Raw genomic sequence first — 22,904 nt, 5'->3', positions numbered from 1 at the left:
AAAAATAACAAAAAGAATATAAGGTTTTCTTCATAACACTATGTCGAAATATAATCTTCACTCCCAAGTAACCGAAATGATTGAATTATCGATCCCAGATTGATCAAACGTGGCGTTAGCTTTATAATCCAGAGTCTTGAAAGCACCCGGAATCGTCTGCACAAGATTGAACGCCCTTTTCTCTGATTCCTCCATGTGAGAATAACAAAAAGACCAGAGAAGCTGAATCGGTTCACTCTTGAGAAACTTTCTCTGCTTTCTTCTCCCATCTGGAAACTGAATGCAGATACTGCAGACAACGCTTCAATCACAGTCTCCCTTAGGCTCTTCTTTCAAAACCGGGAACTCAAACAGGTCGCTTGACGAACAAGTTTCCTCTTCATGTTCGGAAACAGTCATTATCTCATCAATTTCTTGCCCGCAAGAAGGAACCACGATGCTATCAGACGAAACATTCACCTCTGTATTGTATGAGATTAGAGTCTTTTCATCTGCTGACTCATCAAAATCGTCAAAATCGTCGTCCGAAAAAGTAATCATGTCTTGATTTGTTATTATGCGTAGGTTCCTTGCCGTAAAAGCAATCTGTTCGTGAGGACTACCATCAATGTACATCTTCAAATCCTTGAGAAATCTCTCCCTTCCATGAACTCATCTTCTGCCAGTGATGGGATCGATGAGGAGCACCACAGGAAGATCAGAGTGGATCTTCTAGAAACTAGTGACTTGTTTTCCTTCAGTGATCATAGACTTGCCACAAGACGAACATAGACTCTATGGCTTTAGAAACGTCCTCGTTCATCCATAAATATCGGTTAAGTGTATCACAAGAAACCTTAGTTTTGGATTGGAGGTGAACGAGCAACCATAGATCTTCTCTAAAGGAAGTTGTTTTCGCGTCACGGAAGGAACCATTGACAAACAGATTCTGAGGAGGGCAGTACAAGGAAGACAAACTAGAATCGGGTTCGGGAGGTTCAACTGTCAATGTTTGGTTTCTTGGGTTGATGAGAAATAAGATATTGATGGCTTTATTAAGATCCCAACGTGTTGCCATTAGACACCGTGTAGCAATCTCCACGGTTTGGTCGTCTGTAGCAATCTCGAGGAAAGACGAGACCAATCTTCTCTGTCGGTCAATCTCCATTGTGTCGTTCAAAGAGAGAGAGTCAAACAATTGTAGTATGAGTTTAATAATTTTTTTGGTACGTCTTTTTGCTTATTTACAGTATTTTATTATATAGAGAACTTTATTGTTTTTATTTCCTTTTTCCACTCCAATATGATTCAAGGAAAAAAAAAATCATTTTCACTTTTATTTGTTTAATAAATACTACGCAATAATAGTTTGCAAAAAATATCACTTATAACGTCTTTTTACTTATTTACAGTATTTTGGCCTATGGCTATAACATATAATTTACCCTAATTTATAACTATGCAATAATAGTTTAACTAGGTAACGTACAAGGTCCAATGACGACTGACTGTATATATGTGTAAATAGTTTTATAAAATAATTCACAGAAAAATTAAAACTCATGCTAATAAAAACTATAATTGAATTTTTCTTTGCTTGAATACATTATATGGAATCTTACATATTAATAACATTCACGATTTGAAATATATTGTTTACTTTATATTTATAGAATTATTAGTTTAATAAAAGAAAAGAAAAATGTAGTTAAAGATATTTCGTTTGACTAATTAGATTGTATGTAGAGGAAATATATTATTTAAAGAAATCTAGATATTGGTAAAATTAACAATATTTCTGCATGAATTAGTACTATTTTATATTTTTATTACATAGAAAAAATAAAGGATCTGAGTTTTTTTTTTTTTTCTTTTGTTTTGCTCGGTTTAAAAGGTTTAGGGCTTAAGTTAACAAACAATTAAATCCCTATTTTGGCGACGGATGATCTTCTCATCACTCACTCTTTCTTTCTGCTTGAGATCAGTGTATCCAGTGGAAGAAGAAGATGATACACTTGGCTGGGCTTACATGTTGCTTAAGCGGCGTAGCTTTTTATCTTCTCAGCTGGAGTACAGGAAGGCTAGGGTTTTTCTTTTTCTTGGTTGTCTTTTACTATTTACAATCACCTTTGTTTCTTATGTTCGGTGATAATGTTCTTTTATCCTCTTTCGTGCGAGACAATGTTGTCAAATCAATCACTAGAGTTTACCACCTCAAGGATTTGGGTATGTATCTTCCTTGAGCGTTAAGAAAATATTGCATTGTTCTGTATTTGACTTTTAGGTTGTTTGTGATCTTTCGTAATTCTTCAGAGAAATTGGTGGAAGGAGAGAGCAAGGTGTTACCTTTGGTCATAGTGTCGGGAAGTGTTGGCTCAGAGACACCTATTAAGTGTGAGCATAGTGACGTACTCAGTGTTTTTGTCAAGAAAACGGTATGTATGAAATTGGATTTATCGTACTTAGAGTTTGTAGCATATATAATCTATTAATCTTAATTTCGCTTTAAAAAGCGCTTCTTCAGGCAGAACAACAGGTTTTTAGACGTAATTGGAGGTTTTCTGATGTGATCATGGATGGAGCTAAGGAGGATGAGCTTGTAGCTGATCTTGAACATGAGGAATATATAGCTTAGCTTGAACCAGAGGAGCTTGTTGCGGAGGAACCATTACTTGTACCTGAAGGACCAATGACTAGAGCAAAAGCTAAGCAGCTAAAGAATGCACTAAATGGGCTTATTCAAGAACTTATGACCAAAGAGAGAATAGGAAAACCTTTTGGGGATGATACCTATCAAGTCCAGCCCACTTTTAGCCTAATTCAAGTCCAAGAAAACCCAAAATAATCTCTTTATTTTGTGGTCCAAGAAAAGTGACGAAAATAAGTTCAAGAGTCACCTTGGGAAGGGATACATGCACCAAGAGTTGAATCTTCATTCAACTATCTATCTTTAATGTTTTTAGTCTTCAAGAATAATAAGTACTTGGCTTTGTTACCAAGTTTTTTTTTTCCTATATAAACTCATGTAAGATCAATAAAATAATCATCCAACTTTTTCTCAAAACCTTTTCTTTTTGAGAGTGATTCTCTTATGTTCTTTGTGAACAAAACCGATTGCTTGGAGTGATTCCATCAATCAAAACCGGCTACTTGGTGTGATTCCAATAGTCAAAACCCCGATCTCCTTGGTGCGAGGCTGAGAGATCCGATCTTTTTGGTGTGAGACTGAAAGATCCAACCGGTATATCAAGAGTCTTTCCGCAACTCTTGTGCGACCATTCATTCCACCATCCTTATTCTTGAGGCTTCATTGTCTTTAGAATCAAGGTGTCTATATCAACCAACTCAAAGGTGTCGAATCCCTGGGAGGATCATATCAAGTGGTATCAGAGCACACCCTTCAGTTTGGTAATCTATCATTCTATCTTCTAACCTTTCACCTTCTTTCCATCATTTTCTGTCTTTTCATCTTCTTTCTATCTATCATCTTCTTTCTTTCATCTTCTATCTTTCCATCTTCATCTTTATTTATTTAATTTTGTATTTAGTTTTATAAAAAGATAAAATAAAAAAAGAACTTGTTCTATCGAAAAAAAAACCTGTTCTAATAAAAAAAAAAAGGAGAAAACCCGTTCTAGATTATTATATTTCGTTCTAACTTTTCAAAATTATTTGTTTCCAGTTCTTTCCTTGTCCATTCTGGGATCTCATTGAGTTGATTCTGTTTCGATTGTTTTGGAAAACACATTGGGTTTGATTGGTTTCTGTTCTATTAGAACCCTTGAGAATCACTGGAACATACTTTGAGAGTTGAGAGTGAAAGACTTGAGAGTAAACACTTATGAGGAACTTTTTACTTTTAACGAGTTTGTCTATTTTGCAGGTTTCTTTAATATGGCTGACAGAGAAAATAACAACCATGATGTAGAACAACTCGGGAGACTTCAAAATATCCAGATGGAAGCATTGTTGGGAGAAATGCGGAGGATGATGAGGGTTGAGATGAATGTCGTCTATGAAAAATTGGACGAAGTTCAAGCAGAAGCACAACAAAGGCAACCACAAAATTTGCCTAATCAACCGATGGGAGTAGGAGAATAGTTAAGAATGCCGAGAGATGTAGCAGCTGAAGATTACTATAGTCGTAGTGGAAACTCATCTCAAGGAGGCCAAAGGAGACATAGACGTGTGTGAGAGGGCAGACAAAGAAACAATGACGGCATTGGAGGAATGAAGTTCAAAATTCCACCATTCATTGGGAAGAACGATCCAGATGTCTACGTGGAGTGGGAGAAGAAGGTAGAACAAGTTTTCAATTTTCAGCACTATTCCGAGATCAATAAGGTGCGAATGGCGTCTGTTGAGTTTAGTGAGTATGCGCTTAGCTAGTGGGATCAGTTGGTGACTTCACGAAGACGTAATGGCGAATATCCGATTGAGATTTGGGCTGAGATGAAGGCTATCATGAGGAGAAGGTTCATTCCCGGCCATTATCATCGCGATCTGCATCAAAAGCTAAGGAGACTGACTCAGGGAAGTCGAAGTGTGGAGGATTACTATCAAGAGATGGAGATTCTTTTGATAAGAGCTGATGTGGTGGAGGACCGAGAAGCGACTATGGCTAGATTCATGAGTGGGTTGAACCGAGATGTCCAGGATAGGCTTGAGATGGAGCATTATGTGGAGATTGAAGAAATGTTACATAAAGCAATCTTGGTGGAAAAGCAACTCAAGAGAAAAAGTTCTATGCGGATAACTTATGGTGATGGTTCTTCTAACCCAAAAACAAGTTATCAAAAGGAAGAAAAGTTAGTTGCTCTTCCAAAGGCTGAAGTGAAGCCAATTGTTGCCAATCAAGTTACCAAGGACAAATCTGAGGCTACTAGAACCCGAGCTCGTGATGTGACTTGTTATAAGTGTCATGGGAGAGGACACTATGCACATGAGTGCTCCAACAGAAGAACCATGATTCTCTTGGAGAACGGAGAGTTCGAATCAGAAAATGAAGAGGTGGTTTCTGATTCACTAGAAGAACTTGTAGAAGTTCCAGCAAAAGGCGAGATATTGGTGGCAAGGAGGTCAATTAGTGTTCAAACTGCGATTGTGGAACATGAGCAAAGGGAGAATCTATTTCATAAAAGTTGCCATGTCCAAGATAAGGTGTGTTGTCTCATAATTGATGGCGAGAGTTGTACTAATGTGGCAAGTGAAACAATGGTTAAGAAGCTTGGGCTAACTACGAAGAAGCACCCAAAGCCATATAAGCTACAATTGGTTAATGATGATGGTGAGATGAAGGTTAGTATCCAAGTAAAGGTTCCTATTGTCATTGGGAAATATGAGGATGAGTTTTTGTGCGATGTTCTACCTATGGAGGCAAGTCATATTCTTTTGGGGAGACCATGGCAATCTGACCGGAGAACAAGCCATGATGGTTTCACCAACCGCTATTCTTTTGAGTTCCAAGGCAAGAAGATCATCTTAGTTCCATTGACACCTCATGAAGTTTATCAAGATCAGTTGATTCTCAAGCAAAGGAAAGAAACAAACACCATGAGCGACCCCACAAACACAATTCACCAAAAAGAGAGCGAGAGTTTGAGAAAAACCAAGTCAAAGGCCTGTGAGAGAAAACCCGTGAGGCATTCAAATTTCTTTGTGAGAAAAGGAGAGGTTAAGAGACCTTTATTTTCAAAACAACCTTTGATTATGTTTGTTTACAAAGAAACTCTCATGAGTTTTTCTGACCTTTCACCGGTGCTACTGAGTAAGATAACCTTTCTTTTGCAGGATTTTGAGGACGTATTCCCGGAGGACAATCCGAAAGGCTTACCACCTATTCGTGGTATCGAACACCAAATAGACTTTGTTCCTGGTGCATCACTTCCAAACCGACCAGCTTATAAGACTAATCCTGTGGAGACATTGGAGCTGAAAAGACAAGTTAATGAGCTCATGGAGAAAGGACATATTAGAGATAGCATGAGCCCATGTGCGGTCCCAGTTCTACTTGTGCCCAAAAAGGATAGAAGTTGGCGCATGTGTGTTGATTGTAGAGCTATCAACAACATCACGGTAAAGTATCGTCATCCTATTCCTAGGCTTGATGATATGCTTGACGAACTGCATGGTTCTTGTGTCTTTTCTAAGATAGATCTCAAAAGTGGATATCACCAAATACGCATGAAAGAGGGTGATGAATGGAAAACTGCTTTCAAAACTAAGCATGGGTTGTATGAGTGGTTGGTTATGCCTTTTGGGCTAACAAATGCACCCAGCACTTTTATGAGGTTAATGAACCATGTTTTGAGAAAATTCATTGGAATCTTTGTTGTAGTTTACTTTGATGATATCTTAGTCTATAGCAAGAATCTGGAAGAACATGTTCAGCATCTAGAAGTGGTTCTTACAACTCTTAGAGAGGAGAAGTTGTTTGCCAATCTTAAGAAATACACTTTTTGTACGGATAACCTTCTCTTTCTAGGTTTTGTTGTTAGTGCAGATGGCATTGAGGTTGATGAGGAGAAAGTTAAAGCTATAAGAGAATGGCCAAGTTCTAAGACCGTTGGAGAAGTAAGAAGCTTTCATGGACTAGCTGGATTCTATAGGCGCTTTGTGGAGGACTTAAGCACTATAGCTACACCACTTACAGAAGTCATCAAGAAGGATGTTGGATTCAGATGGGAGAAAGCACAAGAAGAAGCGTTCCAAGCCTTGAAAGAGAAACTTACAAACACCCCACTCTTAACTTTGCCTAATTTCCTTAAAACCTTTGAAATTGAGTGTGATGCTTCTGGTGTAGATACTGGAGCTGTGTTGATGCAAGACAACAAACCCATTGCATATTTTAGTGAGAAGCTTGGAGGAGCGACCTTGAATTATCCAACATATGACAAGGAGCTATACGCGTTGGTTTGAGCGCTGCAAACATGGCAACACTACCTATGGCCCAAAGAGTTTGTGGTTCACACTGATCATGAGTCCCTCGAACATTTGAAGGGTCAGCAAAAGCTCAACAAATGGCATGCTAGGTGAGTGGAGTTCATAGAAACGTTTTCCTATGTCATCAAGTATAAGCAAGGTAAGGAAACCGTTGTTGCTGATGCCTTGTCCCAAAGGTATGCTCTAATCTCTACTCTTGATGTTAAACTGATGGGATTTGAACAAGTTAAAGAGATGTATGAGAAGGATCCTGACTTTAAATATGTGTACAAAGCTTGTGAAAAGTTTGCTGCAGGAAAATACTATAGGCATGATGGGTTCCTTTTCTATGACAATCGTTTTTGTGTGCCTATTTGTTCTCTTCGAGAATTACTTGTTAGGGAAGTGCATGGAGGAGGATTGATGGGTCATTTTGGAATAGCAAAAATGCCTAAGGTGATGCAAGATCATTTTCATTGGCCCAACATGAAGAGAAACGTCGAAAGGATATGTGGAAGGTGTGTCACATGCAAACAATCTAAGTCAAAGGTACAACCCAACGGTTTGTACACTCCCTTGCCTATTCCTACTCAGCCTTGGCATGATATTTCTTTGGATTTTGTGCTTGGTTTGCCTAGAACTAGAACTGGTAAAGATTCAGTTTTTGTGGTTATTGATCGATTTTCAAAAATGGCGCATTTCATACCTTGTCACAAAACTGATAATGCTTTGCATGTTGCTGAGTTGTTCTTCAAGGAAATTGTCCGTTTGCATGGAGTGCCTAAGTCAATTGTTTCTGATAGGGATACAAAGTTTTTGAGTTACTTCTGGAAAACACTTTGGTCTAAACTAGGAACTAAGTTGTTATTCTCCACTACTTGTCATCCACAAAATGATGGTCAAACTAAAGTAGTTAATAGAACTTTGTCTACTCTTTTGCGAGCTTTGATCAGAAAGAACATTAAAACTTGGGAAGAATGTTTACCACATGTTGAGTTTGCATACAATCAATCAGTTCATTCTTCAACTAAGTTTTCTCCATTCCAAATTGTTTATGGCTTTAATCCTTTATCTCCACCCTCTACCTTTGAGTGAAAGAGCTAGCTTGGATGGGAAAAAGAAAGCTGACCTTGTCAAACAGATCCATGAGAAAGCTAGAATAAACATTGAGGAGAAGACAAAGCAGTCTGTCAAACAAGCTAACAAAAGGAAGGCGCAAGATGGTATTCAAACCAGGAGACCAAGTGTGGGTTTACTTGAGAAAAGAACGGTTTCCAGCAGAAAGGAAGTCAAAACTAATGCCTAGAATTGATGGACCCTTTTAGATCACAAGAAAGATTAATGACAATGCTTACCAACTTGATCTTCAAGGTAAGTACAATGTGAGTTCAAGCTTTAACGTTTCTGATTTAGTTCCTTTTGTTGCAGATGATCCAGATTTGAGGTCAAATCCTTTTCAAGAGGAGGGGGATGATGTGATCATGGATGGAGCTAAGGAGGATGAGCTTATAGCTGAGCTTGAACATGAGGAATATGTAGCTGAGCTTGAACAAGAGGAGCTTGTTGCGGAGGAACCATTGCTTGTACCTGAAGGACCAATGACTAGAGCAAAAGCTAAGCAGTTAAGGAATGCACTAAATGGGCTTATTCAAGAGCTTATGGCCAAAGAGAGAATGAGAAAACCTTTTGGGGATGATATCTATCAAGTCCAGCCCACTTTGAGCCTAATTCAAGTCCAAGAAAGCCCAAAATAATCCCTATATTTTGGGGTCCAAGAGGAGTGACGAAAATAAGTTCAAGGGTCACTTTGGAGGAAGGGATACATGCACAAGAATTGGGTCTTCATTCAACCATCTATCTTAAATGTTATTTTTAGTTTCAAGACTAGTTAATACTAGGCTTTGTTACCAAGTTTTCTTTCCTATATAAACTCATGTAAGATCAATGAAATAATCATCCAACTTTTTTATAAAACCTTTTCTTTTTGAGAGTGATTCTCTTCTGTTCTTTGTGAACAAAGCCGATTGCTTGGTGTGATTCCATCAATCAAAACCGACTACTTGGTGTGATTCCAATAGTCAAAACCCGATCTCCTTGGTGCGAGGCTGAGAGATCCGATCTTTTTGGTGTGAGGCTGAAAGATCCAACCGGTATATCAAGAGTCTTTCCGCAACTCTTGTGCGACCATTCATTCCACCATCCTTATTCTTGAGGCTTCATTGTCTTTAGAATCAAGGTCTCTCTATCAACCAACTCAAAGGTGCCGAATCCTTGGGAGGATCATATCAAGTGCTATGAGAGCCTCCTAATGAGTCGACACTCTAAGGTGGGGAAAATGATAAACTTTGCATCCAAGAGACTGTGAAGTCTAAAAGATCAAAGGATGTGGAGCGAATGGTCGCAAAAGAGCTGCGGAAGACTCCTGATTTACCGGTGGATCGATTCTTTGGATATTACACACCAAAGGGGATCGACAACTTGATGGATATGACACACCAACAAGGAATGGATAGAGAGATGGATTGAGAGACGCCACAAAGATCTGTGAAAGGATCTATGATAAGTTTGAACCAACCATGAACATAGATATGACACACCATGAAGATGGAGTTCCAAAAATTATAAGATATCACATCTTGAAAGAGAAAATTCTCTGATTTTTTTACTCAACAACAAAACTTATTTTTATTCATGAATTAAGCATCATTATATAGAGGAGATACAACAATTTCGTCCATAGCATGCAGCACAACTTGAGAATTGAAACTCAAACTCTAAAGTGCATGTAAGAGAGAGAAAAACACATAAATAAATGTTGTTTTGAGGATGGGCGAAAATCTCTCTTTTCTTCTTGCTTTTGGGCTGAATCCACTTTGTTGGGCTTCTCTGATGGACCAAGATTCTGGAACAATTTGGTTTGTAGCTTAATTCAATTTGATCTGGTCAGAATCCTCCTTTGAATGGGCGTATGTCTGAATTCGCGTAAGCTGAAGATCACCTGTTTTGTAAATTGCATAACTCCTTCATCTGAACTCTGTTTGATCTGATTCTTGTTCGAGGAATTTCCTAATTGATCTGAGCACATTCCCCAGCTGGTTTCATGCACAAATTCCTCGTGGTTGAAAGATACGCATCAAACAGTGAACACATGTGCTGATACTTCCCATTATCATATCATACTCTCCTTCTTGAAAAAAGATTTGCCCTCAAGTTGGTTATCCACTATTAATCACTCTTCAAGTGGTATCAGAGCACACCCTTGAGTTTTGGTATTCTATCATTTTATCATTTTCTAATCTTTCATCTTCTTTTTATCAATTTTCATATTTTCATCTTCTTTCTATCTTTCATCTTCTTTCTTTTCATCTTCTATCTTTTCTTCTTCATCTTTATTTATTTAATTTTGTTTTCAGTCTAAAAAAAAAAGGAAAAAAAAAAGAGAAAAAAAGGGTTTCATTCTATTAAAAAAAAAAGGGGGGGAGTTCTGTTCTATTCTATTTAAAAAAAAAAAATCTACTTTCATCAATCTGTTCTATTTTATCTTTTGGTATCTCATTGAGTTTGATTCTGTTTCGATTGTTTTGGAAAACACATTGGGTTTGATTGGTTTTTGTTCTATTAGAACCTTTGAGAGTCACTGGAACATACTTTGAGAGTTGAGAGTAAAACACTTGTGAGTGAAACACTTGAGAGTAAACACTTGTGAGGATTTTGTTTTTGTGAATTTGTTCATCTTGCAGGTTTCTTTAACTATGGCTGACGGAGAAAATAACAACCAAGAAGTAGAACAACCCGGGAGACTTCAAAATATCCAGATGGAAGCATTGTTGGGAGAAATGCGGAGGATGATGAGGGTTGAGATGAATGCTGTCTATGAAATATTGGACGAAGTTCAAGCACAAACGCAACAAAGGCAACCACAAAACTTGCCTAATCAACAAAGAAGAGTAGGAGAGGAGTTAAGAATGCCGAGAGATGTAGCAGCAGAAGATTACTACAGACGTAGTGGAAACTCATCTCAAGGAAGCCAAAGGAGACATAGACGTGTGCGAGAAGGCAGGCAAAGAAACAATGACGACAATGGAGGAATGATGTTTAAAATTCCACCATTCATTGGGAAGAACGATCCAGATGTCTACTTGGATTGGGAGAAGAAGGTAGAACAAGTTTTCAATTTTCAACACTATTCTGAGATCAATAAGGTGCGAATGGCGTCTGTTGAGTTTAGTGAGTATGGGCTTAGCTGGTAGGATCAGTTGGTGACTTCACGAAGATGTAATGGCAAAAATCCCATTGAGACTTGGGCTGAGATGAAGGCTATAATGAGGAGAAGGTTCGTGCTCGGCCATTACCATCGCGATCTGCATCAAAAGCTAAGGAGACTGACTCAAGGAAGTCGAAGTGTGGAGGATTACTATCAAGAGATGAAGATTCTTTTGATAAGAGCTGATGTGGTTGAGGACCGAGAAGCGACAATGGCTAGATTCATGAGTGGGTTGAACTGAGATGTCCAGGATAGGCTTGAGATGGAGCATTATGTGGTGATTGAAGAGATGTTACATAAAGCAATCTTGGTGGAAAAGCAACTCAAGAGAAAAAGTTCTATGCGGATAACTTATGGTGCTGGTTCATCTAACCCAAAAACAAGTTATCAGAAGGAAGAAAAGTCAGTTGCTCTTCCAAAGTCTGAAGCGAAGCCAATTGTTGCCAATCAAGTTATCAAGGACAAAACTGAGGCTACCAGAACCCGAGCTCGAGATGTGACGTGTTTTAAGTGTCATGGTAGAGGACACTATGCACATGAATGCTCCAACAGAAGAACCATGATTCTCTTGGAGAATGGAGAGATCGAATCAGAAAATGAAGAGGTTGTTTCTCATTCATTAGAAGAACTTGAAGAAAATCCAGCAAAAGGCGAGATATTGGTGGCAAGGAGGTCACTTAGTGTTCAAAGTGCAATTGTGGAACATGAGCAAAAGGAGAATCTATTTCATACAATGTGTCATGTCCGAGATAAGGTATGTTGTCTGATAATTGATGGTGGGAGTTGTACGAATGTGGCGAGTGAAACAATGGTGAAGAAGGGCACCCAAAGCCATATAAGCTACAATGGCTTAATGATGATGGTGAGATGAAGGTTAATATCCAAGTAAAGGTTCCTATTGTCATTGGGAAGTATGAGGATGAGGTTTTGTGCGATGTTCTACATATGGAAGCTAGTCATATTCTTCTAGGAAGACCATGGCAATCTGACCGGAGAACAAGCCATGATGGTTTCACCAACCATTATTCTTTTGAGTTCAAAGGCAAGAAGATCATCTTAGTTCCGTTGACACCTCATGAAGTTTATCAAGATCAGTTGATTCTCAAGCAGAGGAAAGAAACAAACACCATGAGCGACCCCACAAACACAATTCATAAAAAAGAGAGCGAGAGTTTGAGAAAAACCAACTCGAAGGTGCCGAATTCTTGGGAGGATCATATCAAGTGGTATCAGAGCAAACCGATTCTTTGTTGACGAAATTCAAGCAAGCAAGTAGTTCACCAGTTTGTGATAAGCAGGAGCAAAAATGGAGAACACCCTATTGAGACTTGGGGAGAATTGCAGTCTATTTTGAGGAAACGATATATTCCCAAACGTCACCATCATGGTTCAAATCATATTCCAAGGAGGACTTCTAGACCAACTAATGGAGCATCTATTGTCACGCCAAGTTACCAACGAGAAAAGATGTCTCTTGTTTCTAAGGATGAGAAAGTTGTATTTGATTTATCACCATCACCAAAGGAGCATAAGGAGTTGCTGGTTCAGACTAATCTGTTGGAAATTACAAATTTACCAAGTGAGAAAACGGAAGCTGAGAAACTAGAGCATAAAGAGATCAAAGATCAAAGTGAGGAAGCCGCGAAGGAAAGCATGATCATCAACCACCTTCGTAGTGTGGATGATTCAGCTAATGCGCCAACAAAGAGGTATCCAATATTTTCTACACTTGAACTATATACCCTGGATTTCAAAACGGTGGAAGCAGTGGACTTTGTTTTCAGAGATTCAGCATTTTTCAAACCAGAAAACGGAGTAAAGAGTGTACTAGCAAGGGTTATGGAACCAAGTAGAGAAAAGCCAATGATACACTTCTGGTCAAGTAAGACGAAGCAAGTTTTCGATCTTGAAGGAATAAAGAAAGGTCTCAATAAAAGCAGTGCACTTTTGCCTCATGGTCAATAATATGGAGTCTTATGTTCTCTCAAAGAGAAGACACCAGAATCACTTCAATACTCTCCAACACAAGGCCTTACATTTTCGAGGACGAAACTTTTTCAAAAGGAGGGGTATGATATGATCATGAGACCATCCAAGATGACCCTTGAGTCTTGCTCAACACAAACGAAGTCAAAGATAAACTTTTCCAGCCAAAACACTATTTGGGATACATTCTTACCTCATATAGAGCATATCTCGAGGTGGAATCAGTCCAATCAGAGTTCAGATGAAAGAGTTATTCATTTTACAACTCAGGTGAACTCATGCCTACGCGACTTCGACCTACGATCATTCAAAGAAGGACTCCGACCAATCCAGAAGTATTCAAGATATGAACCAAACTGTTAGGGAATCTTGATCCATCATGGAGTTACTGAGAATTGGAATCATCTTAAAAGCAGTTGATACTTGAAAGATATAGATATTTCAAGTCAGTGGATCTGTCCCAGTCCCAGTTTCACGTCTGAGCCAAAGATCGTGTTACACAGATCAAATATGCCACAATTGCGATACGAAATCAGTTGGAGGATGTAAATGGATCTCTTATGTTTTCAACAAGCTAAGAAACAGAAGATTTGGCCCAAGAAATACAAGTATACACTTCATTTGCCAAAGGAGGTCAATCTAATTCTTCACATGAAGAATTTTAGGTCCAATTGGTTTAGGAGCTTCCAGAATTATGTATGGCAACCAGGACTGTTTTCTACTAAGCCCAAGATGAAGAAAATATACAGTCCATGTTGTTTCTCATCAGCAAATTGGATCAAGGAGTTAAAGAGCTAAGAAGCTAAGAAATGCACTTAATGGGCTTATTCAAGAGCTTATGGCCAAAGAGAGCATGGGAAAGTCTATTGGGGATGATGTCTATCAAGTTCAGCCCACTTTGAGCCTAATTCAATAAGGAAGCCCAAAATAATCACTTTTTATTTTGTGGTCCAAGAAGAGTGACGAAAATAAAGATACATGCACCTTGGAGGAAGGGATACATGCACCAAGAGTTGAATCTTCATTCAACTATCTATCTTTAATGTTTTAAGTCTTCAAGAATAATAAGTACTTGGATTTGTTACCAAGTTTTCTTTCCTATATAAACTCATGTAAGAGCAAAGAAATAATCAATCCAACTTTTTATCAAAACCTTTTCTTTTTGAGAGTGATTCTCTTCTGTTCTTTGTGAACAAAACCGATTGCTTGGTGTGATTCCAAAAATCAAAACCGACTACTTGGCGTGATTCCAATAGTAAAAACCCTGATCTCCTTGGTGCGAGGCTGAGAGATCCGATCTTTTTGGAGCGAGGCTGAAAGATCAAACCGGTATATCAAGAGTCTTTCCGCAACTCTTGTGCGACCATTCATTCCACCATCCTTATTCTTAAGGCTTCATTGTCTCTTGATTAAGGTGTCTCTATCAACCAACTCAAAGGTGTCGAATCCTTGGGAGGATCATATCATGATAATATATCATCCAGAGCAGTTAAGGAATGCACTAAATGGGCTTATTCAAGAGCTTATGGCCATTGAGAGAATGGGAAAACCTTTTGGGGATGATGCCTATCAAGTCCAGCCCACTTTGAGCCTAATTCAAGTCCAAGAAAGCCCAAAATAATCCCTTTATTTGTGGTCCAAGAAAAGTGACGAAAATAAGTTCAAGAGTCACCTTGGGAAGGGATACATGCACCAAGAGTTGAATCTTCATTCCACTATCTATCTTTAATGTTTTTAGTCTTCAAGAATAATAAGTACTTGGCTTTGTTACCAAGTTTTCTTTCCTATATAAACTCATGTAAGATCAATGAAATAATCATCCAACTTTTTATACAAACATTTTCTTTTTGAGAGTGATTCTCTTCTGTTCTTTGTGAACAAAACAGATTGCTTGGAGGGATTCCATCAATTAAAACCGACTACTTGGTGTGATTCCAATAGTCAAAACCCGATCTCCTTGGTGCGAGGCTGAGAGATCCGATCTTTTTGGTGTGAGGCTGAAAGATCCAACCGGTATATCAAGAGTCTTTCCGCAACTCTTGTGCGACCATTCATTCCACCATCCTTATTCTTGAGGCTTCATTGTCTTTAGAATCAAGGTGTCTCTATCAACCAACTCAAAGGTGTCGAATCCCTGGGAGGATCATATCATTTTCATGGGTTCGAGATAGTACATTTATGCAGCCGATGGCTACGGAAGTCCCGTGATATCTGGTATTAGTCTGTCAGAATTTTGAGTTTGTTAAGCCAACCTACTGTGGAGTGGTCTTAGATGAGAGAGTATTTTACTAAAGTCATTGGTTGTTCGATAGGACAATGCGACATGTCACTACAAGAAAACAGCCCATTCCCGACTACAGTAAGAGTCTTTAAGTAGTCGCTAATTTGCTGTTTACGACTCAGTTACGACTAAAACGTGTAGTCGTAAATCCTTAATCGGTAAAAGAATTAGTCGTAAAAATAGTCATTATTTAACGACTACTTTACAACAAAATTCCGTAGTCGTAAAAATAGTCGTGACAGAGTCGTAAACAGTTACGACTACGATACGACAGAGTTACAATTAACCAGCAGTTATATAGACAGTCGTAAAGGAGTCGTAGTGTTTGAAGACTCGGTTACGACGGATTTATGACTAATCATGATATACATTAATTTTGCTTGTAGTCTTAAAGTAGTCGTATCATACTTGCTATTGATTTACGACTATTTGGCTACTATTCTATTATGCCCCAAATTACATCTGTTTAGCGACTAATGTTTTGTGGAAAACAAATTTGTAAATGTTTAAAATTGAAATTGGTACTTGTATCTCAAAGTATTATGAAACCAATATTGTAAATACAACAAAAACAAGATTGAGACAATAAATTCATATTAACCGATGATTCATAGTACAAACCAAAAGAGACAAATGCATACCAAGTTTCTCATGGGTTGTCCATCCTGATAACATGCCATACGCCGGAAAGTCACTTATCGTCCACATTAGCGCTGCCTTTAGATTAAAATTTTCATTCAAGGACACATCGTATGCATTGACTCCAGTAGACCACAACTCTTTTAACTCCTCAATCAAAGGTTGGAGGAAGATATCCAAACTAGCTCGCGGATGATTTGGCCCAGAATTCAAAATTGTAAGAAACAAGGATTCTTCTTTCATGCACATACCAGGGGGTAGATTGTATGGAGTCAAGATCACAGGCCGAAACTTTTTCAAAAGGAGGGGTATGATATGATCATGAGACCATCCAAGATGACCCTTGAGTCTTGCTCAACACAAACGAAGTCAAAGATAAACTTTTCCAGCCAAAACACTATTTGGGATACATTCTTACCTCATATAGAGCATATCTCGAGGTGGAATCAGTCCAATCAGAGTTCAGATGAAAGAGTTATTCATTTTACAACTCAGGTGAACTCATGCCTACGCGACTTCGACCTACGATCATTCAAAGAAGGACTCCGACCAATCCAGAAGTATTCAAGATATGAACCAAACTGTTAGGGAATCTTGATCCATCATGGAGTTACTGAGAATTGGAATCATCTTAAAAGCAGTTGATACTTGAAAGATATAGATATTTCAAGTCAGTGGATCTGTCCCAGTCCCAGTTTCACGTCTGAGCCAAAGATCGTGTTACACAGATCAAATATGCCACAATTGCGATACGAAATCAGTTGGAGGATGTAAATGGATCTCTTATGTTTTCAACAAGCTAAGAAACAGAAGATTTGGCCCAAGAAATACAAGTATACACTTCATTTGCCAAAGGAGGTCAATCTAATTCTTCACATGAAGAATTTTAGGTCCAATTGGTTTAGGAGCTTCCAGAATTATGTATGGCAACCAGGACTGTTTTCTACTAAGCCCAAGATGAAGAAAATATACAGTCCATGTTGTTTCTCATCAGCAAATTGGATCAAGGAGTTAAAGAGCTAAGAAGCTAAGAAATGCACTTAATGGGCTTATTCAAGAGCTTATGGCCAAAGAGAGCATGGGAAAGTCTATTGGGGATGATGTCTATCAAGTTCAGCCCACTTTGAGCCTAATTCAATAAGGAAGCCCAAAATAATCACTTTTTATTTTGTGGTCCAAGAAGAGTGACGAAAATAAAGATACATGCACCTTGGAGGAAGGGATACATGCACCAAGAGTTGAATCTTCATTCAACTATCTATCTTTAATGTTTTAAGTCTTCAAGAATAATAAGTACTTGGATTTGTTACCAAGTTTTCTTTCCTATATAAACTCATGTAAGAGCAAAGAAATAATCAATCCAACTTTTTATCAAAACCTTTTCTTTTTGAGAGTGATTCTCTTCTGTTCTTTGTGAACAAAACCGATTGCTTGGTGTGATTCCAAAAATCAAAACCGACTACTTGGCGTGATTCCAATAGTAAAAACCCTGATCTCCTTGGTGCGAGGCTGAGAGATCCGATCTTTTTGGAGCGAGGCTGAAAGATCAAACCGGTATATCAAGAGTCTTTCCGCAACTCTTGTGCGACCATTCATTCCACCATCCTTATTCTTAAGGCTTCATTGTCTCTTGATTAAGGTGTCTCTATCAACCAACTCAAAGGTGTCGAATCCTTGGGAGGATCATATCATGATAATATATCATCCAGAGCAGTTAAGGAATGCACTAAATGGGCTTATTCAAGAGCTTATGGCCATTGAGAGAATGGGAAAACCTTTTGGGGATGATGCCTATCAAGTCCAGCCCACTTTGAGCCTAATTCAAGTCCAAGAAAGCCCAAAATAATCCCTTTATTTGTGGTCCAAGAAAAGTGACGAAAATAAGTTCAAGAGTCACCTTGGGAAGGGATACATGCACCAAGAGTTGAATCTTCATTCCACTATCTATCTTTAATGTTTTTAGTCTTCAAGAATAATAAGTACTTGGCTTTGTTACCAAGTTTTCTTTCCTATATAAACTCATGTAAGATCAATGAAATAATCATCCAACTTTTTATACAAACATTTTCTTTTTGAGAGTGATTCTCTTCTGTTCTTTGTGAACAAAACAGATTGCTTGGAGGGATTCCATCAATTAAAACCGACTACTTGGTGTGATTCCAATAGTCAAAACCCGATCTCCTTGGTGCGAGGCTGAGAGATCCGATCTTTTTGGTGTGAGGCTGAAAGATCCAACCGGTATATCAAGAGTCTTTCCGCAACTCTTGTGCGACCATTCATTCCACCATCCTTATTCTTGAGGCTTCATTGTCTTTAGAATCAAGGTGTCTCTATCAACCAACTCAAAGGTGTCGAATCCCTGGGAGGATCATATCATTTTCATGGGTTCGAGATAGTACATTTATGCAGCCGATGGCTACGGAAGTCCCGTGATATCTGGTATTAGTCTGTCAGAATTTTGAGTTTGTTAAGCCAACCTACTGTGGAGTGGTCTTAGATGAGAGAGTATTTTACTAAAGTCATTGGTTGTTCGATAGGACAATGCGACATGTCACTACAAGAAAACAGCCCATTCCCGACTACAGTAAGAGTCTTTAAGTAGTCGCTAATTTGCTGTTTACGACTCAGTTACGACTAAAACGTGTAGTCGTAAATCCTTAATCGGTAAAAGAATTAGTCGTAAAAATAGTCATTATTTAACGACTACTTTACAACAAAATTCCGTAGTCGTAAAAATAGTCGTGACAGAGTCGTAAACAGTTACGACTACGATACGACAGAGTTACAATTAACCAGCAGTTATATAGACAGTCGTAAAGGAGTCGTAGTGTTTGAAGACTCGGTTACGACGGATTTATGACTAATCATGATATACATTAATTTTGCTTGTAGTCTTAAAGTAGTCGTATCATACTTGCTATTGATTTACGACTATTTGGCTACTATTCTATTATGCCCCAAATTACATCTGTTTAGCGACTAATGTTTTGTGGAAAACAAATTTGTAAATGTTTAAAATTGAAATTGGTACTTGTATCTCAAAGTATTATGAAACCAATATTGTAAATACAACAAAAACAAGATTGAGACAATAAATTCATATTAACCGATGATTCATAGTACAAACCAAAAGAGACAAATGCATACCAAGTTTCTCATGGGTTGTCCATCCTGATAACATGCCATACGCCGGAAAGTCACTTATCGTCCACATTAGCGCTGCCTTTAGATTAAAATTTTCATTCAAGGACACATCGTATGCATTGACTCCAGTAGACCACAACTCTTTTAACTCCTCAATCAAAGGTTGGAGGAAGATATCCAAACTAGCTCGCGGATGATTTGGCCCAGAATTCAAAATTGTAAGAAACAAGGATTCTTCTTTCATGCACATACCAGGGGGTAGATTGTATGGAGTCAAGATCACAGGCCACAATGAATGATTACGAGACACGCCAAACAGATTGAATCCATCAGTGCATAATCCAAGATAAACGTTACGGGGTTCTTCTGCAAATCGAGGATTTTTTTCTTGAAAATATTTCCACTCCACCGCATCTGAAGGATGACACATTTCTCCCTCCTTTGATTTGTGCTCATCATGCCATCTCATCGCCGCCGCAGTCTTGTGGCTCTGGTCCATCCTCTTCAATCTATCAGCAATAGGTAGATACCACATACGACTGTATGGTACTTTGGTTCTACGTCGGGGATCCTTTGGCTTCCATCTTTGAGAACCACAAAACAGACAAGTCTTTTCCTTTTTGTCATCTTTCCAGAATATCATACAATTATTAATACAAACATCAACTGTATAATATGGGAGACCTAAACTGCGCATTAATTTTTCCATCTAGTAATGTGAACCTGTTGCCTGGTTTCCTTCTGGTAAATACTCATTCAATATTTCGCACACAGAATCCACTAACTTTTCACTCATGTTATACTCCGCCTTATTTTGCATGACTCGAGCAATTAACGATAATTGTGAGTGACCTTCATGGCAACCATCGTATAATGGATTTTTTGCGCCTTCTAACAAGTCGTAGAATTTCTTTGAATGATTACGTATTGATTCTTCTACATTTTGAGAACTACCCTCATGATAGTTATCATCTAAACCCACATTATAACGAAATGCATCATTCACCATATCCACATATGGATTTTCTACTACATTACCCACATCTACATTATCCACTTCTTGATCACTACCAACATAACTTGTTCCTATATCCATATTGATTTCTTCCCCATGTTTATACCAAATATAATAATCAGGCATAAATCCATTGCTAAAAAGATGATTCCAAATTCTGTTTCCCGACATAAATTTATCGTTCTTATAACGACTACAAGGACAGTGGAACATACCCCCATTATTCTATGCTAGAGATTGACTATTTGCAAATGCCATGAATTGCTCCATCCCCGTTGTAAACTCCGCCGAAAAATTGCCTGTCACTTCATCGAACCTCTTATACATCCACTCTCGAGAATTACTATAATTGTAATTCCCCGACATTATACAAGAGTAATAGAAAATATATATATATATATATATATATATATATATATATATATATATATTTTGAAGATTTTTTTTTTCAACTTTATACAAATGTGTTTGTTTTGATCGAGTGAGAAGAGAAGAAATGGTGAGTGAGGAGAGAAGAAGTGGTGAAGCTGGTATATATAGGCAATTTCGGCGACTACCAAGGGACTAATAAAAATCAGTCGCATAATACAAGTACACCAACCTCCGAACGAAATAAACGTGATTTTTAATACCGGCAGATTACGACTATTATACGACTACGTTACGACCCGCCGAAAGTGTCGCATAATAGTCGCTAAATAACGACTACTAAGCGACAAACTGTACGACCTGCCGATATTGTCGCAATATAGTCGCCTAATTGGTGATTTGTATGCGTCTACCGAATTAGTCGTAACTGAGGGACTATATAACGACAAGGTTACGACTGCGTTTATAATTCTATATATTAGTCGTAAAGTAGTCGTTAAATGGCGACTACTTTGACGACTACTATATGTTGTCGCAATTTAGCGACCACGGTACGATCGTATCTATTTAGTCGTAAATTAATCGTAACGGAGTAACTAAATAGTCGCTAAATTTAGCGACTGAATAATAGTCATAAAATGTAGTCGGCTATGGCGAGTTTTCTTGTAGTGGGTCATGTGGATGTAGCTGTATCTCAAGGTGAAATAAGCTTGGCGTTGACGGTTGGAAGTGATGTATTTGAAAAGTCAGAGCCGGTATCACTTGTTCAAAGAACGTTGGATTATCTCAGAGGCTTCCAGGTCATTTTTTTACCTTATTCCACTTTTCATTTACTTGTGTTTGGACAATGCTAATATGTTGTGGCGTCATGATTGTGTACAGAAACTTGGAGTAAGACACATTGAGCGTTGTCCCGATTGGTACACCGCTTACAGTTGTTGGTGAGGTAATATATACTATTACTAGTTTTCAAGTTGATGGTCGAAGTTAGGGTCCTTATCTGTTAGCGGTCAAAAATACGTTTTACATCCCATGTTTGTTATGTTGTTTATGGCCATGTTAACAGGCTGTTAAGGATGACATGGGGAATATCATCAGGATTCAAAAACCTGAGCAAGGACCTTTCTACGTCTCTCATACACCGCTAGATCAGGCCATCTCTAAATGGGGAGAATGTTCAAGGTTGTTTCTTTTCTCAGTTTTGCCTATTTATTTCTTCCAACACTATGATTGAAATAATCTAAAAAAATATCTTTTGGGCAAGGGGTTCAAGTATGCCTCAATGGGTTTCACTATTCTTGGTATGATTCTTCTTTCAAAGCCTGTGATAAAATAAAGAGAATTGAAGAGAGAAAGAGTCGGCGACAATTGTTACTGAATAGAACCAATAGGTATGCCACAAATAAATTGGAAATAAATAGTCATTCTTAGCCAAGTGTGTGTTGAGCAATTTGTTGTGCAGAATTGTTGATGCAGCTGCTACGACAGCCGAGCCAGTAACTGGAGGTATATCTACCCATTAGAGTTAGTAGTAACATGTGAATTCTTTTTCTGCATATATACTCTTGGAATTGCTCTGCTTACAAATTTTTTTTACTAGGATTAATAAGGCAACATGAGAACAGCTCAGGTGGTACAGACAGATATGACGATACACCTGATCTTTGTGTGATCTGCCTTGAACGGAAGTATAATGCCGCTTTTGTTAAGTAAGGGAACTTCTTTTTCTTAGTAAAAAGTCTTGAAACTCTAACTGATCAGACATGCATGGCAGCTTTTGATTCCTCTTTTTGTTTGGTTTGGACTTGTAGTTGTGGTCATATGTGCTGCTGCATAATATGCTCCTCGAATCTGAGGACCTATCCTCTTTGTCGGGAACGAATAGAGCAAGTTTTGAAAATTTACTGCCATTGAAGAAAAAAAAAATTTGAGGTCTCCACTTTGGGAGACGTTTGGACTAAACCTTCCAATCTACCAAAACCATTTACCAGTATTAGTCTTGTATATAAAGCCTTGTGTTTTGAATTTGACTAGAACCATTTCTGCATTGTAGATCGTGATTGAACGAAAGAGACAAAAGCTAATAGAATGCGACCTAATTGGTAAATTATTTCATCCCATATGAAATTTCAAGCTTATATTGAAGAAATTTTAATTGGTTTCCCGCCTCACCTCTAATATGATGCTCCATTTCTCCTCTTCCTACCGACTTCATGAGCAATAATTAGTAACTCACAGTTTCTTTGATCAATGCAAACAAAGAATGCATATTGCATAAATCATTTGTGACTTTCCAGATAACTAAA

General features: G+C 38.1%; 2 pseudogenes; one reads left to right on the top strand and one right to left on the bottom strand.

Annotated features, from left to right (window-relative positions):
* Positions 1-57: 57 nt before the first annotated feature.
* On the bottom strand, positions 58-1,147 carry LOC104753483 (putative plant UBX domain-containing protein 15; annotated as a pseudogene).
* Positions 1,148-1,985: 838 nt separating this feature from the next.
* Positions 1,986-22,512, top strand: LOC104753482 (E3 ubiquitin-protein ligase SPL1-like; annotated as a pseudogene).
* Positions 22,513-22,904: the final 392 nt, after the last annotated feature.

The sequence above is a fragment of the Camelina sativa genome, chromosome 16, assembly GCF_030686135.1.
Source record: "Camelina sativa cultivar CO46 ecotype springtype chromosome 16, ASM3068613v1".
In the NCBI taxonomy this organism is placed as follows: domain Eukaryota; kingdom Viridiplantae; phylum Streptophyta; class Magnoliopsida; order Brassicales; family Brassicaceae; genus Camelina; species Camelina sativa.
This window is presented reverse-complemented; position numbering and strand designations above follow the sequence as displayed.